The sequence below is a fragment of the Nicotiana tomentosiformis genome, chromosome 7 (assembly GCF_000390325.3).
Source record: "Nicotiana tomentosiformis chromosome 7, ASM39032v3, whole genome shotgun sequence".
Taxonomy (NCBI): domain Eukaryota; kingdom Viridiplantae; phylum Streptophyta; class Magnoliopsida; order Solanales; family Solanaceae; genus Nicotiana; species Nicotiana tomentosiformis.
In genome coordinates, this window is record NC_090818.1 from 5403874 (window position 1) to 5418561 (window position 14688).

Below are 14688 nucleotides of genomic sequence, written 5' to 3' on the forward strand. Positions count from 1 at the left end.
CTATAGCCATTTAATGAGATTTACAGTGAGTCCTCAGATTGAATTTATGTATTGTTCATTTAAACTTCATATTCCAAGAACTGCCTGAAATAAATGAATTAGTCTAGTAAATTGTCACATAATAAATGTTAGAGCTGAATCCTTTGGATAAGTGGAGGACGACTACATTCTTGCATGAGGAGTACGTGGTTTGTACGTAGTACAGTTGATGGCTTGGAAGTGCTAGCTATAAGAGGACAAAATCAGTTAAATGAAGGAGAGAGCAGTCTAGGTAGGTAGATGAAGTTAATTTTAGTACTGTATTTTCGATTGAATTTAATATAGTCTGAAAATAAAGACAGATGTATTGATTTAATATAATCTGAATGGTCCATGCCACAAACATATTTGCTTATTCAAGAATGTATATTAATATTAATATAAATATCGGTTGAACCAGAAAAAGAGAGTATATTATTATTATTATTATTATTTCACACTAGTGGAAAAACATATGTACCCCACGTATGTTTTGGATTGTAGCTAGTCATTAACGAGTTTGCATTGACTACTTAGATTGAATCTGTTTAATGTTTTATTTAACCTTCAACTTCCAACAAATGCCTTAAAGAATGACCTTAAGTAAGTTGCTTTGAAAAATAAAATACAGTCACATTAATTAATATTATAGCTGAATAATTTGGAATATTTGGGAATGTGGAGAAGTTGACTGCGTACACCATTGCATGGAGGAGTGAGAGATTTGTTGCTATCAGTCTTCATATATATGCACATTAAAATGAATATAAAGGAAGCGGTCTTTATTTTTGATGCAGAGTGGATGTCGCTACTCTGCATATTGAAAAGGGAGCGCCAGTAAAGCCAGCCCTTTCATGTTGATCTTCATTTGTTTTGATGGGGAGGGCACTGCCACCATATGGCAAAATTAACCAAAAAAAAATAAAAAAATTAGAAATACATAAACTTTTGCACCTATTAATAGGATAAAAGAGAATAGTGTTAGAGGTTTTGTTTTTAAGATGAAATATTCTTAAAATGAGGGTGAATGGGAAATGGAGGGAAAATGAAATTTTGAGTAAAATTTTAAGTTTCCCCCTCTTGACAATGAGACATTGTCCCATATTGGAAGAGGAAGACATTTTTGGTGGGTATATATATAATTGCTCTTCTTGTAACTCTTAAAGAGTTAAGAAGAAAGCAAGCCTCGCGCCGTCGTCGTCGTCGCTCGGCTTCGGCTTCGGCTTCACATGAAGTGCTTGCTCCACAAACAAGCTAATGCTTGCTCCACAATGGAGGGTGGACGTTTGGTCTTCTTCAACATTTTTGCTGCTATATATATGCAGCAGATGTTGAAGAAAGACACTCAATACACAACGCACAAGAAACAAACTGAAAATCGCTCAACATATTTGGCTATACATTGCACTGCTTCCTCTCAGTATTTCCATACGATTTTCTGAGTTTATACTCCTTCGTTCTGCATTGTTTTTAACTTCAAACAAAGCAACTGTAAGTGTGATTTGCTACCGAACTTTGTGTTCGCTGAAACACTGGGGTTTGAAGTACTGCTACACCAGTGTGTTATTCGTTCTATCCTGGGAGGAAATAATCTATTACCTTGGGTACTAGGAGGGGATTAAATTCCTTAAGGAAACACTGTGAATTCAGTGGGCTCGAATTTATTATTGTTTCATAACGTTAACTTATATTTTACAGAATTATTATTTACAAATACAACAATATTGGCGGGAATAACAAATAGTTTTCATCTTTGAAGTAATTAGGTTCCGATAAATACACCATTATATTGGACAAAACAAGAGGATTGACACGTGCGAGCTTATAAGTTATTCAACTTTGAAATCATACATTTTAACGTTACTTATTCAAGATAATTCAACAAAAGAGATTTTTCAGCATCATCTTTAAAAAATGACCAGTTAATTATCTGGTGATGTGAGCAATGAAAGACTCAGTTTGCTTCTTAGTGGCGCCACCATCTTTCACAGACATCTTGATAGCTTGGCTCAACTCTATCGCTACATCTTGATAGCTTGGCTCAACTCTATCGCTCTCTGCCTCATCTCTTCTCCTTCAATGGAAGTCATTAAAGTTCTCACTCCTTTTACAATTGTATTTGCTTTCACCAATTCATCTCTGATGTTTTAACTTTAATACCACACAAGAGGGGTGATTTGTGTGGTGTCCAATTTTTCGCATGCACAGATTATATAAGAACCTGGTTCTTCTATGTGTTCCTTATTCTACTGTTGCGGAATAATAAATGCAGAAATTAAAGAACACAAGTATTTTACGTGGAAAATACCTTACTCAAAAGGTGAAAAAACCATGACCTACTTCCCAGTAGGATTTTTCTAAACTCTCCACTAAATCACTGAGCCAAAAACTGCATTTACAAAATACTTTTGTAAACCTAGGATTAACTCTAATCCCGTTGTGGCAACCAACCTCTAACTGTTGCGACAACTTCAAGTTAACTCTAGCTTGAATACTCTGAGTACCTATTACAATTGCCTCTAGATAAAGCTGAAAGGTACAATATGTAAACACCTACTACAATTGATCTACAAAAAGACAGACACTTGGAGTTGGTTCTTCTATCTGGTTCATGTAGCTTCAGGTTCGCACACTTGAATCACACACGAGCTGCTTGCAAAATGCCTTGCTATTTTGCTCTCAATTCACGTTTAACTTCTGCTTTTTGTGCGTCTCCTTTAGAATGAGAATATCCTGCGATTTATAGAGTTAGTAGAGTAGAAAATAACTAGAGTTCTAATGCTACTCTTCCTTGGTGGAAGAGTTCTAGTTAATCTCAACTCCTAACTCTTTCCTTATCTTGGATAATGTTCTCGTTGAGTAAGGAGTCCTTCTCCTTATTAATTATGCAATCTTTTCGATTAGGAGATATCTATTATTATGCCAGATTTCGTTTATCTCCTGCACTTGCATCTCACGTGCTTTGAATCTGCCTGTGTCTATGCCTACCAGTGATGGACCTTGATGGACCTGGTTCATCCCTGAGTTCCTTTGTCAATCTTCAAAACTATCCTTTACTTGGTTGGGCCAACAAATTCCCCCTTTTTGATGATGACAAACTCTGTGCTTCCATAAGCTTAGGCCCTGTTTTAACTTAGCTCAACATCAACACAATGTTAGAAATATTTTTCCTTCTTATCACTTATCATCAAGGACCAGGTTCATTAGGTTATAAACATCACTGTTCAAAGGGTAAAGCACAACCTTTTTTTCCCCTTTTGGCATCATCGAAAAGTTGCCTAAAAATGTGAGATAACCAGATTTTAAAACTTACTCATGGCCACTAGGCTACTTCAAATGCAATCATGAATTAATCATCATAGATCAAGCTAAGAATTTTAACCATCAAAGAAATATAAACAAACAGTTAGAACAAAAACAGTGAATTTCATTGATGATTGATACGATTCTTCCATAAAGCATAAAAAGAAATAAAAATACTGAAAACATGAGCAAACAAAACATCCCAAACTGGGTCACTGAAAGGTTGGGCTAGGAGTTTAAGGTTTGGAAGAACTAAGTGCTTGGTTTTTTTCTTGGAGGAGTTTCAGCATATCCTGAAGAATGCCATCATTCTTCTCATTTTCTCTTGCCAGCTCAGTTCTGAGAGCATCTCTCTCAATCTCCACCTCAGCCAATATTTTCTTTAGCCTCTCAATCTCAGCATCCTTAGCCCCACTTTCTTGCACTAAGGCTCGCACTTTGCTATTCACTGGTACCTTCTTAGATGAACCAGATTCTTTAGGAGTGACATGGACTTCATAGTCACAAGCAGGCAGAGTATTTGCCCCAAAATGATCCTTGTTTGTACCAACCTCCCTTTTTTCTTTGGATTATAACTTTCAGTCACTCTCTTCAGTAGGTCTGCGAGAGTTTCCTGTTCAGATGAAACAAGTTCATCTATATTTTTTCCAAGTTGAACCAGCCCTTCAGCGGCTTCGCCAAACCCACTTCCCCCTGTTTTCTTTACACTTTCCTCTACTCCAGCAGATTTTTCTCCCCAAATAACCATTGCACCTGTATCTTTGATTAAACTCACAGGAGTGGGTGAAGAATCAACCACTCTTTTACCCTTTCCCCTCACAGCACTTCGAACACCCTTGCTCTCTTTTTCTTTTTCTTTTTTATTTTTATCACCAATTCCTCCAGACTCTGTAGTTTCAACACCTGCTTTAGACCCTACTAGTACAAACCTATTCTCCAAATTTGTTCTCTCCCTGCAACAACCTTTCGAGCAAGCATCGTTACTCTTTTCTTAGAGGTCGGGGTGGTGGAAGGGATGATAGTTGGTGTGGAAGTCTAATCAAACTGAATTTCAGTTTTGAAAAGACTTTGGAGTGTATCCCTAGAATCTAGGTACTTCAATTCGGTTGGGACTCTTTTGAACAGAACTGATTCACTTGTAACGGATAATTCCAAAAGGAGTTTGGAATTAAGTAGGACTCTGCTCATGATCCAAATATTATTATTTTAAATTATGCAGAATGTAGAAAACATACCGTGTTATCTTGATGAACCAGGTTCTTCACTGAGAATACTCTTGTGTAAGTCTAAATTTGCCAAAATAGAGAAAATATCATTAGAGATTAATGAGTCATTTTAACACATGGCACCAGAGTATACTATTGAAAGTATGAGACTGAGCAAAAATTAATCTAATTATGTACACAATTTTCAGATTTTCTAACCAAATTTTGTTTTAATTTTTTTTTCGTTGTGTACTCTGAACTGGTCCTTTTAGGTGATCTTAATCATCCCTAATTCTAACCTGTTCCTTTCAAAGTGATCTCTACTTAGGACTTTTGTGAAGATGTCAGCTATTTACTTGTCAATAGCACAAAATTTCACAGTGATCAACCCCTTTTCATAGTTTTCCCTCAAAAAGTGATGCCTAACATCTATATGCTTAGTTCTCTTGTGGTGAACTGGGTTCTTAGTCATACTAATAGCACTAGTGTTATCACAAAAAATAGAAATACAACCAACATCAATTCCAAAGTCCTTTAATTGATTTTTCATCCACAACAATTGAGCACAACATGAAGCAGCAACAACATACTCAGCTTTAGCAGTAGATAAGGCCACTGGATTTTGCTTTTTGGTGGCCCAAGACACAAGACATGAGCCAATAAAGTGTGCCATACCTGAGGTGCTCTTTCTATCCACAAGAAAACCTACATAATCAACATCAGCATATCCCACAAGATTGAAATTACTACCTTTTGGATACTAAAGACAAAGATTATTGGTGCTTTTTAGATATCTCAAAATTCTTTTGACAGCAGTCAAGTGAGACTCTTTCGGATTTGCTTGAAATCTTGCACAAAGGTCTACACTGAAAATAATATCAGGTCTACTAGCAGTGAGATACAACAATGAGCCGATCATTCCCCTACACAACTTTTGATCGACAGATGAACCAGGTTCATCCATATCCAACTTTGTAGCTATTGCAATATGAGTGTCAATTACTTTGGAATCTTCCATTTTAAATCTTCTAAGCAACTCTTTTACATACTTCTGCTGATGGATCATAGTTCTATTTGAATTTTGTTTAATTTGTAAGCCTAAAAAGAAATTAAGCTCACCCATCATACTCATTTCAAATTCACTCCCCATTAGTTTAGCAAAATCTTTACTTAACTTATCAGTAGTTGCTCCAAATATCATATCATCAACATATATCTGAACTACCAAGAGATCTTTACCTTTTTCTTTCAAGAATAAAATATTTTCAATTTTACCTCTCTTGTAGTCATGCTCAAGCAAAAACTTTGATAATCTTTCATACTATGCTCTTGGCGCCTGCTTGAGCCCATACAGTGCTTTGTCAAGTTTGTACACATGATCAGGACTCTCCTTGCTTTCAAACCCTGGAGGTTGCTTGACAAACACTTCTTCCTTTAGATAGCCATTGAGGAAGGCACTCTTGACATCCATCTGGTGGAGGGTGAATTCCATATAAGCAGAAAAGGCTATGAGAAGTCTTATTGCTTCCAACCTTGCAACTGGAGCAAAGGTTTCATCATAGTCTATGCCCTCCTCTTGGATGTATCCTTGAACCACCAATCTTTCCTTGTTCCTTGTAACGGTTCCATCTTCATCAAGTTTATTTCTGAAGACCCATTTTGTGCCAATTACTGATCTGTCCAAGGGTCTTGGCACCAGATGCCAAACTTGACTCCTTTCAAATTGGTTGAGTTCATCTTGCATTGCATTTACCCAGTCTCCATCCTGCAAAGCCTCAGCAACATTTTTAGGTTCAATAAGAGATAAGAAAGCATCAAAAGCACAAAGATTCTTTAATGAAGATCTAGTTTTGATTCCAGAGGTTGGATCAGTAATTATGTTCTCAATGGGATGAGAACTTTTATACTTGTAAGGTTTCACAACCAACTGGTTTCCCCTTGATGTTCTTTCAATGCTTTGTTATTGTGGAACAGGTTCATGTACAGGTTCCACTGAAGTTTGAGAATTGTTTTGTTCTATTCCCCATGTCATGTTGCCGGGGGTAGATGAACCTGGTCCATCACCTATTCCTTCCTCCAGAGATGCTTCAGTCTGGGCTGTGGTTTCATTTAAGTGTTTAACCAGCCCTATTACTTCATCATCCTGTTCCTGTCTCTCAGAAAGAATCTTAGTTTCATCATAAACCACATGTACACTTTCTTCAATACACATAGTTCTTTTGTTATAAACTTTATAAGCTTTACTATGTGAAGAATATCCCAAGAATACTCCCTCATCACTTCTGGGATCAAACTTACCTTGGGAGTCCTTACCATTGTTGTGCACAAAGCACTTGCATCCAAATGCCCTAAGATGGGATATGTTTGGTTTTATCCCTTTAAGTAACTCATAGGGAGTCTTCTCTACTAGAGGTCTTTTCATGCACCTATTTATGATATAGCATGCAATATTTACAGCTTCTGCCCAGAAGCTATGTGGCAACTTACTGGAAAGAAGCATAGTCCTAGCGATATATTCAAGAGTCCTATTCTTTCTTTCAACTACTCCATTTTGTTGTGGAGTTCTAGGGGCAGAAAAATTATGATCTATGCCATGCACATCATAAAATTCAGCAAATTTAGCATTTTCAAATTCAGTACCATGATCAGACCTAATTGATGCAAGTTGATTTCCTAATAGTTTCTGAGTTTTTCTAACAAAGGAAGTGAACATGTCAAATGCTTCATCTTTAGATGTTAAAAACAATGTCCAGGTAAACCTAGAATAATCATCAACAAGCACCATCACATATATCTTACCACCTCTACTTAATGTTCTCATTGGGCCATAGAGATCCATATGAACCAGTTCCATCGTTCTGGTGGTACTTACCACTTTCTTGCATTTAAAAGAGGATCTTACCTGCTTCCCCCTTGCACAAGCCTCACAAACTTTGTCTTCCTTGAACTTAATATTAGGCAGTCCTATCACCAACTCCTTGGAGACTAATTTTTTGAGTTGACTTAGACTTGCATGTCCAAGCCTCTTATGCCAAATAAGGGGATCACTATCCAGCACACTTAAGCAAGTTAGTTCATTCTCTGAGAATGTGGATAGATCTTATATATATATATATATATATATATATATATATATATATATATATATATATATATTATTCACTCTTTTACTCTGAAAAATAATCTTGTCAGTGATAAGATTTATCACAAAATATTTAGTAGAGGTGAATGCTACCAAGTTATCTCTATCACACAATTGTGATACACTGATTAGGCTATACTTCAAGTCGTCTATAAAGTAAACATTCTCAATGGAATGAGAGTCATCCTTACCTACCTTACCAACCCCAATGATTTCACCTTTTTTTCCATTTCTAAATGAGACATTTCCTCCTTTGAGGTCCTCAAGTGAAAGGAACTGGTCTTTGTTTCATGTCATATGCTTTGAGCAGCCACTGTCCATGTACTATATTTGGTTGCTCCCCTTCACTTGAACCTACAAAAGGAAATCAGGGGTTAGTCTTAGGAACCCAAACTAGTTTGGGTCCCTTTCTATAAGCAAAAGGATGAATTAAATTCTTTTTAGCCCAACTTGGTAACCAATTCTTTCCTTGAACAAAATTATTGTTCTTTTGACTGGCCCTTTCTTTTGCGTTATATTCACTTTTATAGTGACCAGTCTTACCGCAGTGAGTACAAATCTTGTTCTCAGGAAGAGTGAGGTACTTGCTTTTAGGATCCCACTTAGGTAGCTGATTCCCAAAGCCAAGTCCTCTTCTATTGCTACTGTGATGTTCCTGTAGCCATGACAAAGCATCGGAGGACCTGTTCCATTTACTAGTTCTGTCTAGTTCATGCTTGACCTTGCCTAGATACTCATTTAGCACTCTTACCTGCTCATCCTTCCTATACAACTCATCTTTCAGTTTGCCTACATTTTCTTCTAAAGTGAGTTGTGTGTAATCAACTGTCTTCTTACTGATTCCTAGTTTTAGTTTTAGATTATCAGGTTTTAACTCAAGAACATTTGCTTCAAATGTATGAACTTGGTTATTCAGAGCAGTGTTTTCACTCACAGTCTCACTAACTATGAGTTCCATGTTCTTACACTTTGCTTTTAAAATCACACAATCTTTAGACAACTGTTCTTTTTCTTTATTTATTACCTCAGATTCATCAATGAAATCTAGCAATAATTAAGAGAGTTTTTCTTTAGACAAAAACTTAATCTTGTCTTTGAGATGAATTATACTTACCTCAAATTCCTTATGAGATTCCCCATATGATTTTCCAATTGCCATAAGTGCTTGTTCATCTCCATCTTCATCATATGATTCCTCATCTGAAATTTCTCCCCAAGCAGCAACTATAGCCTTTGTTGATCCTTTGTTCTTCTTGGGATGAACCTGTTCCTTCTTCCTATTCCTTCGTTCAGATCTTTCCTTCTTCCATTCAATTTCCCATTGAGGGCAGTTTTTGATGTGGTGATCAGTCTTCCCACACTTGTAGCAGCCCTCATTGATCTATTTTTCAGGAACCCTTGGTTTGTTGTAGCCTCTACTTCTTGAAGAACCCATTCCTCTCATTAGGTACTTCTTGAAGTCCTTTGTGATCTGTCACGACCCAAACTAACCCCTGTCGTGATGGCGCCTATCGTGGAACTAGGCAAGCCGACTCATTTCCAAAACAACCGATATTTTTATTTCAAAGAAAATTTCAATGTTATTTAACATAAAAACCTTCGTAAATGAGTTCAAATCAAAATAAAAGTATGGAAGGAAAAGCCCGACATCGGGGTGTCACTAGTCATGAGAATCTACTACAATCTGTCTAACAATATCAAGACTAACTCAGTCTGGAAAATAGCTAAAGAAAGATAAGAGGGAGAAGAGTAGGGCTGTGATCGCCAGACAGCTACCTTGCTATCCCCGAGAAAAATTTACAATCAGAACAATCAACAACCGCTACCGTGTCCAGCTATACCTGGATCTGCACATAAGGTGCAGTGAGTAACGCGAGTACGCCAACACAGTAAGTAAGAACAATAAATAAAGACTGAGCAGTAGTGACGAGCAATAAAGCATATAACATTCATATCAAGAAATCTCAGTAAAATACCACATGCTTTTAAAATCAGGATTTGAATCAAAACATCTCGTTTAAACCTAGTTCCAGTAAAATCATTTAAAGATATTTTTCAACAGTTTTCAAACAAAGGAATAAAGAAAAGGTGAGCAAAAATGATGAAATCATAAACAAGCTCTTGGGTAAAGCATCACTCATATACAGCCCCTCGGGCAAACCTCACAGTCACTCGTGCCACTCAGGCATACCTTACAATTAATCTTTGCCACCCGGACATACCTCACAATCACTCATGCCTCCCAGTCACTCAGCACTCGCACTCAGTAGGTACCTGCGCTCACTGGGGGTGTGTACAGATTCCGGAGGGGCTCCTTCACCCCAAGCACTATATCAAGCCAAATCATGGCATACATCACTCAGGCCCTCGGCCGATATCAAACATGCTGCGGCATGTGGCCCGATCCCATAAATATGAAACATGCTGCGGCGTGCAACCCGATCCCATAAATATCCTCACACTTAGTCATAAACCTCTCAAGCCACTTGGGCATTTTAGTAAAACAGGGCATTCAGCCCAAAACATTTATATGCATCAAAATAGAGTCATAAAACTGAGTTATGTGATAAACAAGTATAAACATGACTGAGTATAGATTTTCAAACAAAAATAGTGAGAGGATAGTAAGAAAAGGTCCCTAAGGGTCCGAATAGCACTAGCACAAGGCCCAAACATGGCATTCAGCCCAATTTACAGAAACTCTTTCTAAAACTTATAAGTATCATATAGTTTCAACAAAATATGCAACTTTACAGTTGCTACGTGACGGACCAAGTCACAAATCCCCAACAGTGCACGCCCACACGCCCATCACCTAGCATGTGTGTCACTAAAAATAGTAGAATGATACAAAATCCGGGGTTTCGTACCCTCAAGACTAGATTTACAATCGTTACTTACCTCAAATGCTCTTGCCTATGGACTCGGCCTCCAAATGCTCGGAATCTATTCACAATCAGTACAATACCATCAATACGCGCTAATGGAATGAATTCCATAAGGAATGCTACAAAATTAGACCAAAACCCGAAATTGGCTCAAACTCGGCCCCCGGGCCCACATCTCGAAAATCGACAAAATTTACAAAACTAGAAAGCCCATTCACTCACGAGTCTAACCTTACCAAATTCATCAAAACCAGACATCGTTTGGTCCTTCAAAATCACCTGCACAACTCACTTATCTACCCAGTCTCCGCATCTGCAGCAAACTCGTCGCACCAGCGCTTGCGCACCTGTGCACCTGCGCTTGCGCACCTGTGCACCTGCCCTTGGTGCGCCGCATCTGCGAAGCCTGCCCAGCATCCCCCTTTCTGCATCTGCGCCCCAGGTTTCGCACCTGCGGGCTCGCAGATGCGACCTCCAACTCGCACCTGCGCATCCTGCCTAGCCCAGCATTGCCCGTACCTGTGAACTCCCCATGCGCACCAGTGGCCTTGCACCTGCGACTCTTTCTTCCCCAGGTGCAAAAATAGCAGTAGCTGCAGCTTCAGCTACATTTTTCCAACTTCGACAAATCCGTTAAGCACCCGGAATCACCGCGAGGCCCTCGGGACCTCAACCAAAAATATCAACAAGTCATATATCAACATACCAACTTAGTCGAACCTTCGAATCACTCAAAACAACATCAAATCATCAAATTACCCTCGGATTCAAGCCTAAGAACTTCTAAATTTTCAAATTCGGCAACCGATGCCGAAACCAACCAAACCACGTCCGAATAACCTCAAATTTTGTACACACATCACAAATGATACTACAAACCTACACCAACTTTCGGAATTCCATTCTGACCCCGATATCGAATTTTCCACTCCCGACCGAAATCGCCAAATTTCCAATTTCGCCAATTTAAGCTTAATTCTACCACGGACCTCCAAATCACATTCTGGACGCACTCCTAAGTCCAAAATCACCTAACAGAGCTAACAAAACCTTCAGAATTCAAATCCGAGATCGTTTACACATAGGTCAACATTCGGTTGACTTTTCTAACTTAAGTTTCTACTTAAGAGACTAAGTGTCTCAATTCACTCTGAAACCACTCCAGTCCCAAACTAACTAACCCGATATAACATAATATAGCTGAATAACACAACAAGAAGTAGAAATGGGAAAAATGGGGCTTTAACTCTCGAAACGACCAGCCGGATCGTTACATCCTCCCCCTCTTAAACATCCGTTCGTCCTCGAACGGGTCTAGAAACATACATGGAGTCTCGAACAGGCATGGATATCTGTTCTGCATCTCCCACTTAGTCTCCTAGGTGGCCTCCTACGCAGGCTGACCTCTCCATTGTACCTTCACTGAAGCTATATCCTTTGACCTTAACCTTCGAACCTGCCGATCCAAAATAGCCACCGGCTCCACATCATAAGTCATATCACCCTCCAACTGAACCGTGCTGAAATCTAAAACATGGCACGGATCTCCAATATACTTCTGGAGCATGGATACATGAAACACTGGATGCACACTCAACAAGCTAGGTGGCAAGGAAAGCTTATAAGCCACCTCCCCAATCCTCTGGAACACCTCAAAAGGCCCAATGAACTGGGGGCTCAACTTGCCCCTCTTCCCAAACCTCATAACACCCTTCATGGGTGATACCTTCAGCAAAACCTTCTGCCCAACCATAAAAGACACATCACAGAGCTTCCTATTCGCGTAGCTCTTCTGCCTAGACTGTGCCGTGCGAACCCGCTCCTGAATAAATTTCACCTTATCTAATGTATCCCGGACCAAGCCTGTACCCAAGAGCCTAGCCTCACCCGGCTCAAACCATCCAACCAGAGATCTACACCTCCTCTCATATAAAGCCTCGTACAGAGCCATCTGAATACTCGACTGATAACTGTTGTTATATGCAAACTCCACGAGTGGCAGAAACTGGTCCCATGAACCCCCAAAGTCAATGACCCAAGCACGCAACATGTCCTCTAATATTTGAATAGTGCGCTCGGACTGCCCGTCCGTCTGAGGGTGAAAAGCTGTGCTCAACTCAACCTAAGTACTCAACTCTCACTGCACGGCCCTCCAAAACTACGATGTGAACTGAGTACCCCTATCTGAAATGATAGAAACTGGGACACCATGCAGACGAACGATCTCTAGGATGTAAATCTCAGCCAACCGCTCTAAAGAGTAAGTAGTACAAACCGGAATGAAGTGCGCGGACTTGGTAAGCCGATCCACAATAACCTAAATAGCATCGAACTTCCTCGAGGTACGTGGGAGCCCAACTACAAAGTCCATGGTGATCCGCTCCCACTTCCACTCCAGAATGTCTAATATCTGAAGCAAGCCACCTGGTCTCTAATGCTCATACTTAACCTGCTGACAGTTGAGACACCGAGCTACAAACGCAACTATATCCTTCTTCATCCGCCTCCACCAATAGTGCTGTCTCAAATCCTGGTACATCTTCGCGGCACCCGGATGGATGGAATACCGTGAGTTGTGGGCCTCCTCAATAATCAACTCCCGAAGCCCATCTACCTTAGGCACACACATCCGGCCCTGCATTCTCAGCACGCCGTCATCACTAATAGTCACATCCCTAGCATCACCTCTCCAAACTATATCCTGAAGAACGAGCAAGTGGGGGTCATCATACTGATGCTCCCTAATACGGTCATAAAGAGAAGACCTAGAGACCATACAAGCCAATACCCGACTAGGATCCGAAATATCCAATTTGATAAGCTGGCCCGCTAAGGCCTGAACATCCAATGCCAAAGGTCTCTCTACTATTGGAAGATATGCTAAACGCCCCAAACTCTCTGCCCGGTGACTCAAAGCATCGGCCACCATATTGGCCTTCCCCGGATGGTACAGAATAGTGATATCATAGTCCTTAAGAAGCTCCAACCATCTCGGCTGATGCTAATTAAGATCCTTCTGCTTTAACAGATACTGCAGAATCCAGTGATTAATATAGATCTCACAATGAACCCCATACAGATAATGGTGCCAAATCTTCAAGGCGTGAACAATGGCTTCCAACTCAAGATCATGGACAAGATAGTTCTTCTCATGGGTCTTGAACTGGCGCGAGGCTTAGGCAATCACCCTACCCTCCTGCATCAAAACACAACCAATGCCTATCCTCGAGGAATCATAATACGCGGTGTAGGAACCTGAAGCTGATGGCAGAACTAACACTGGTGCTGTAGTCAAAGCAGTCTTGAGCTTCTGAAATCTCACCCCACATTCATCCGACCACCTGAATGGAGCACCCCTTTTGGGTCAATTTGGTCAAGGAAGATGCAATAGATGAAAATCCATCCACAAAGCAACAGTAATACCCCGCCAAACCAAGGAAACTCCTAATCTCCGTGGCTGAGGACGGTCTAGGTCAACTCTGCATCGCCTCTATCTTCTTTGGATCCACCTGAATACCCTCACTGGACACCACGTGTCCCAAGAATGCTACTGAACTGAGCCAAAACTCATACTTGGAGAACTTTGCACAAAGTTTCTCCTCCCTCAATCTTTGTAATACGATCCTCAAATGCTGAGCGTGCTCCTCCTAGCTATGAGAGTACACAGGGATGTCATCAATGAATACAACGATGAATGAGTCTAAATAGGGCTGGAATACACTGTTCATCAAATGCATGAACGCTGCTGGGGCATTGGTCAGCCCAAAAGACATCACCAAGAACTCATAATGGCCATATCGGGCCCTGAAAGCTGTCTTAAGAATATCTGAATCCTGAATCTTCAGCTGGTGATAACCGAACCTCAAATCAATCTTGGAGAACACCCTCGCTCCCTGAAGCTGGTCGAATAAATCATCAATAGGAGGCAAATGATACTTGCTCTTGAGTGTGACCTTGTTCGACTGCCTGTAATTAATACACATTCTCATGGAACCATCCTTCTTCTTCACAAATAGAACCGGTGCACCCTAAGGTGACACACTAGGCCGAATAAATCCCTTATCAAGGAGTTCCTGAAGTTGTTCTTTCAATTCCTTCAACTTCACCGGTGCCATACGATACGGTGGAATAG

The 14688-nt window shown here is 40.0% G+C and overlaps 1 pseudogene; it reads right to left on the reverse strand.

Annotated features, from left to right (window-relative positions):
- Positions 1-1944: 1944 nt before the first annotated feature.
- LOC138895093 (zeatin O-glucosyltransferase-like) overlaps positions 1945-14688 on the reverse strand; it is a 28837-nt pseudogene continuing 16093 nt past the window's right edge.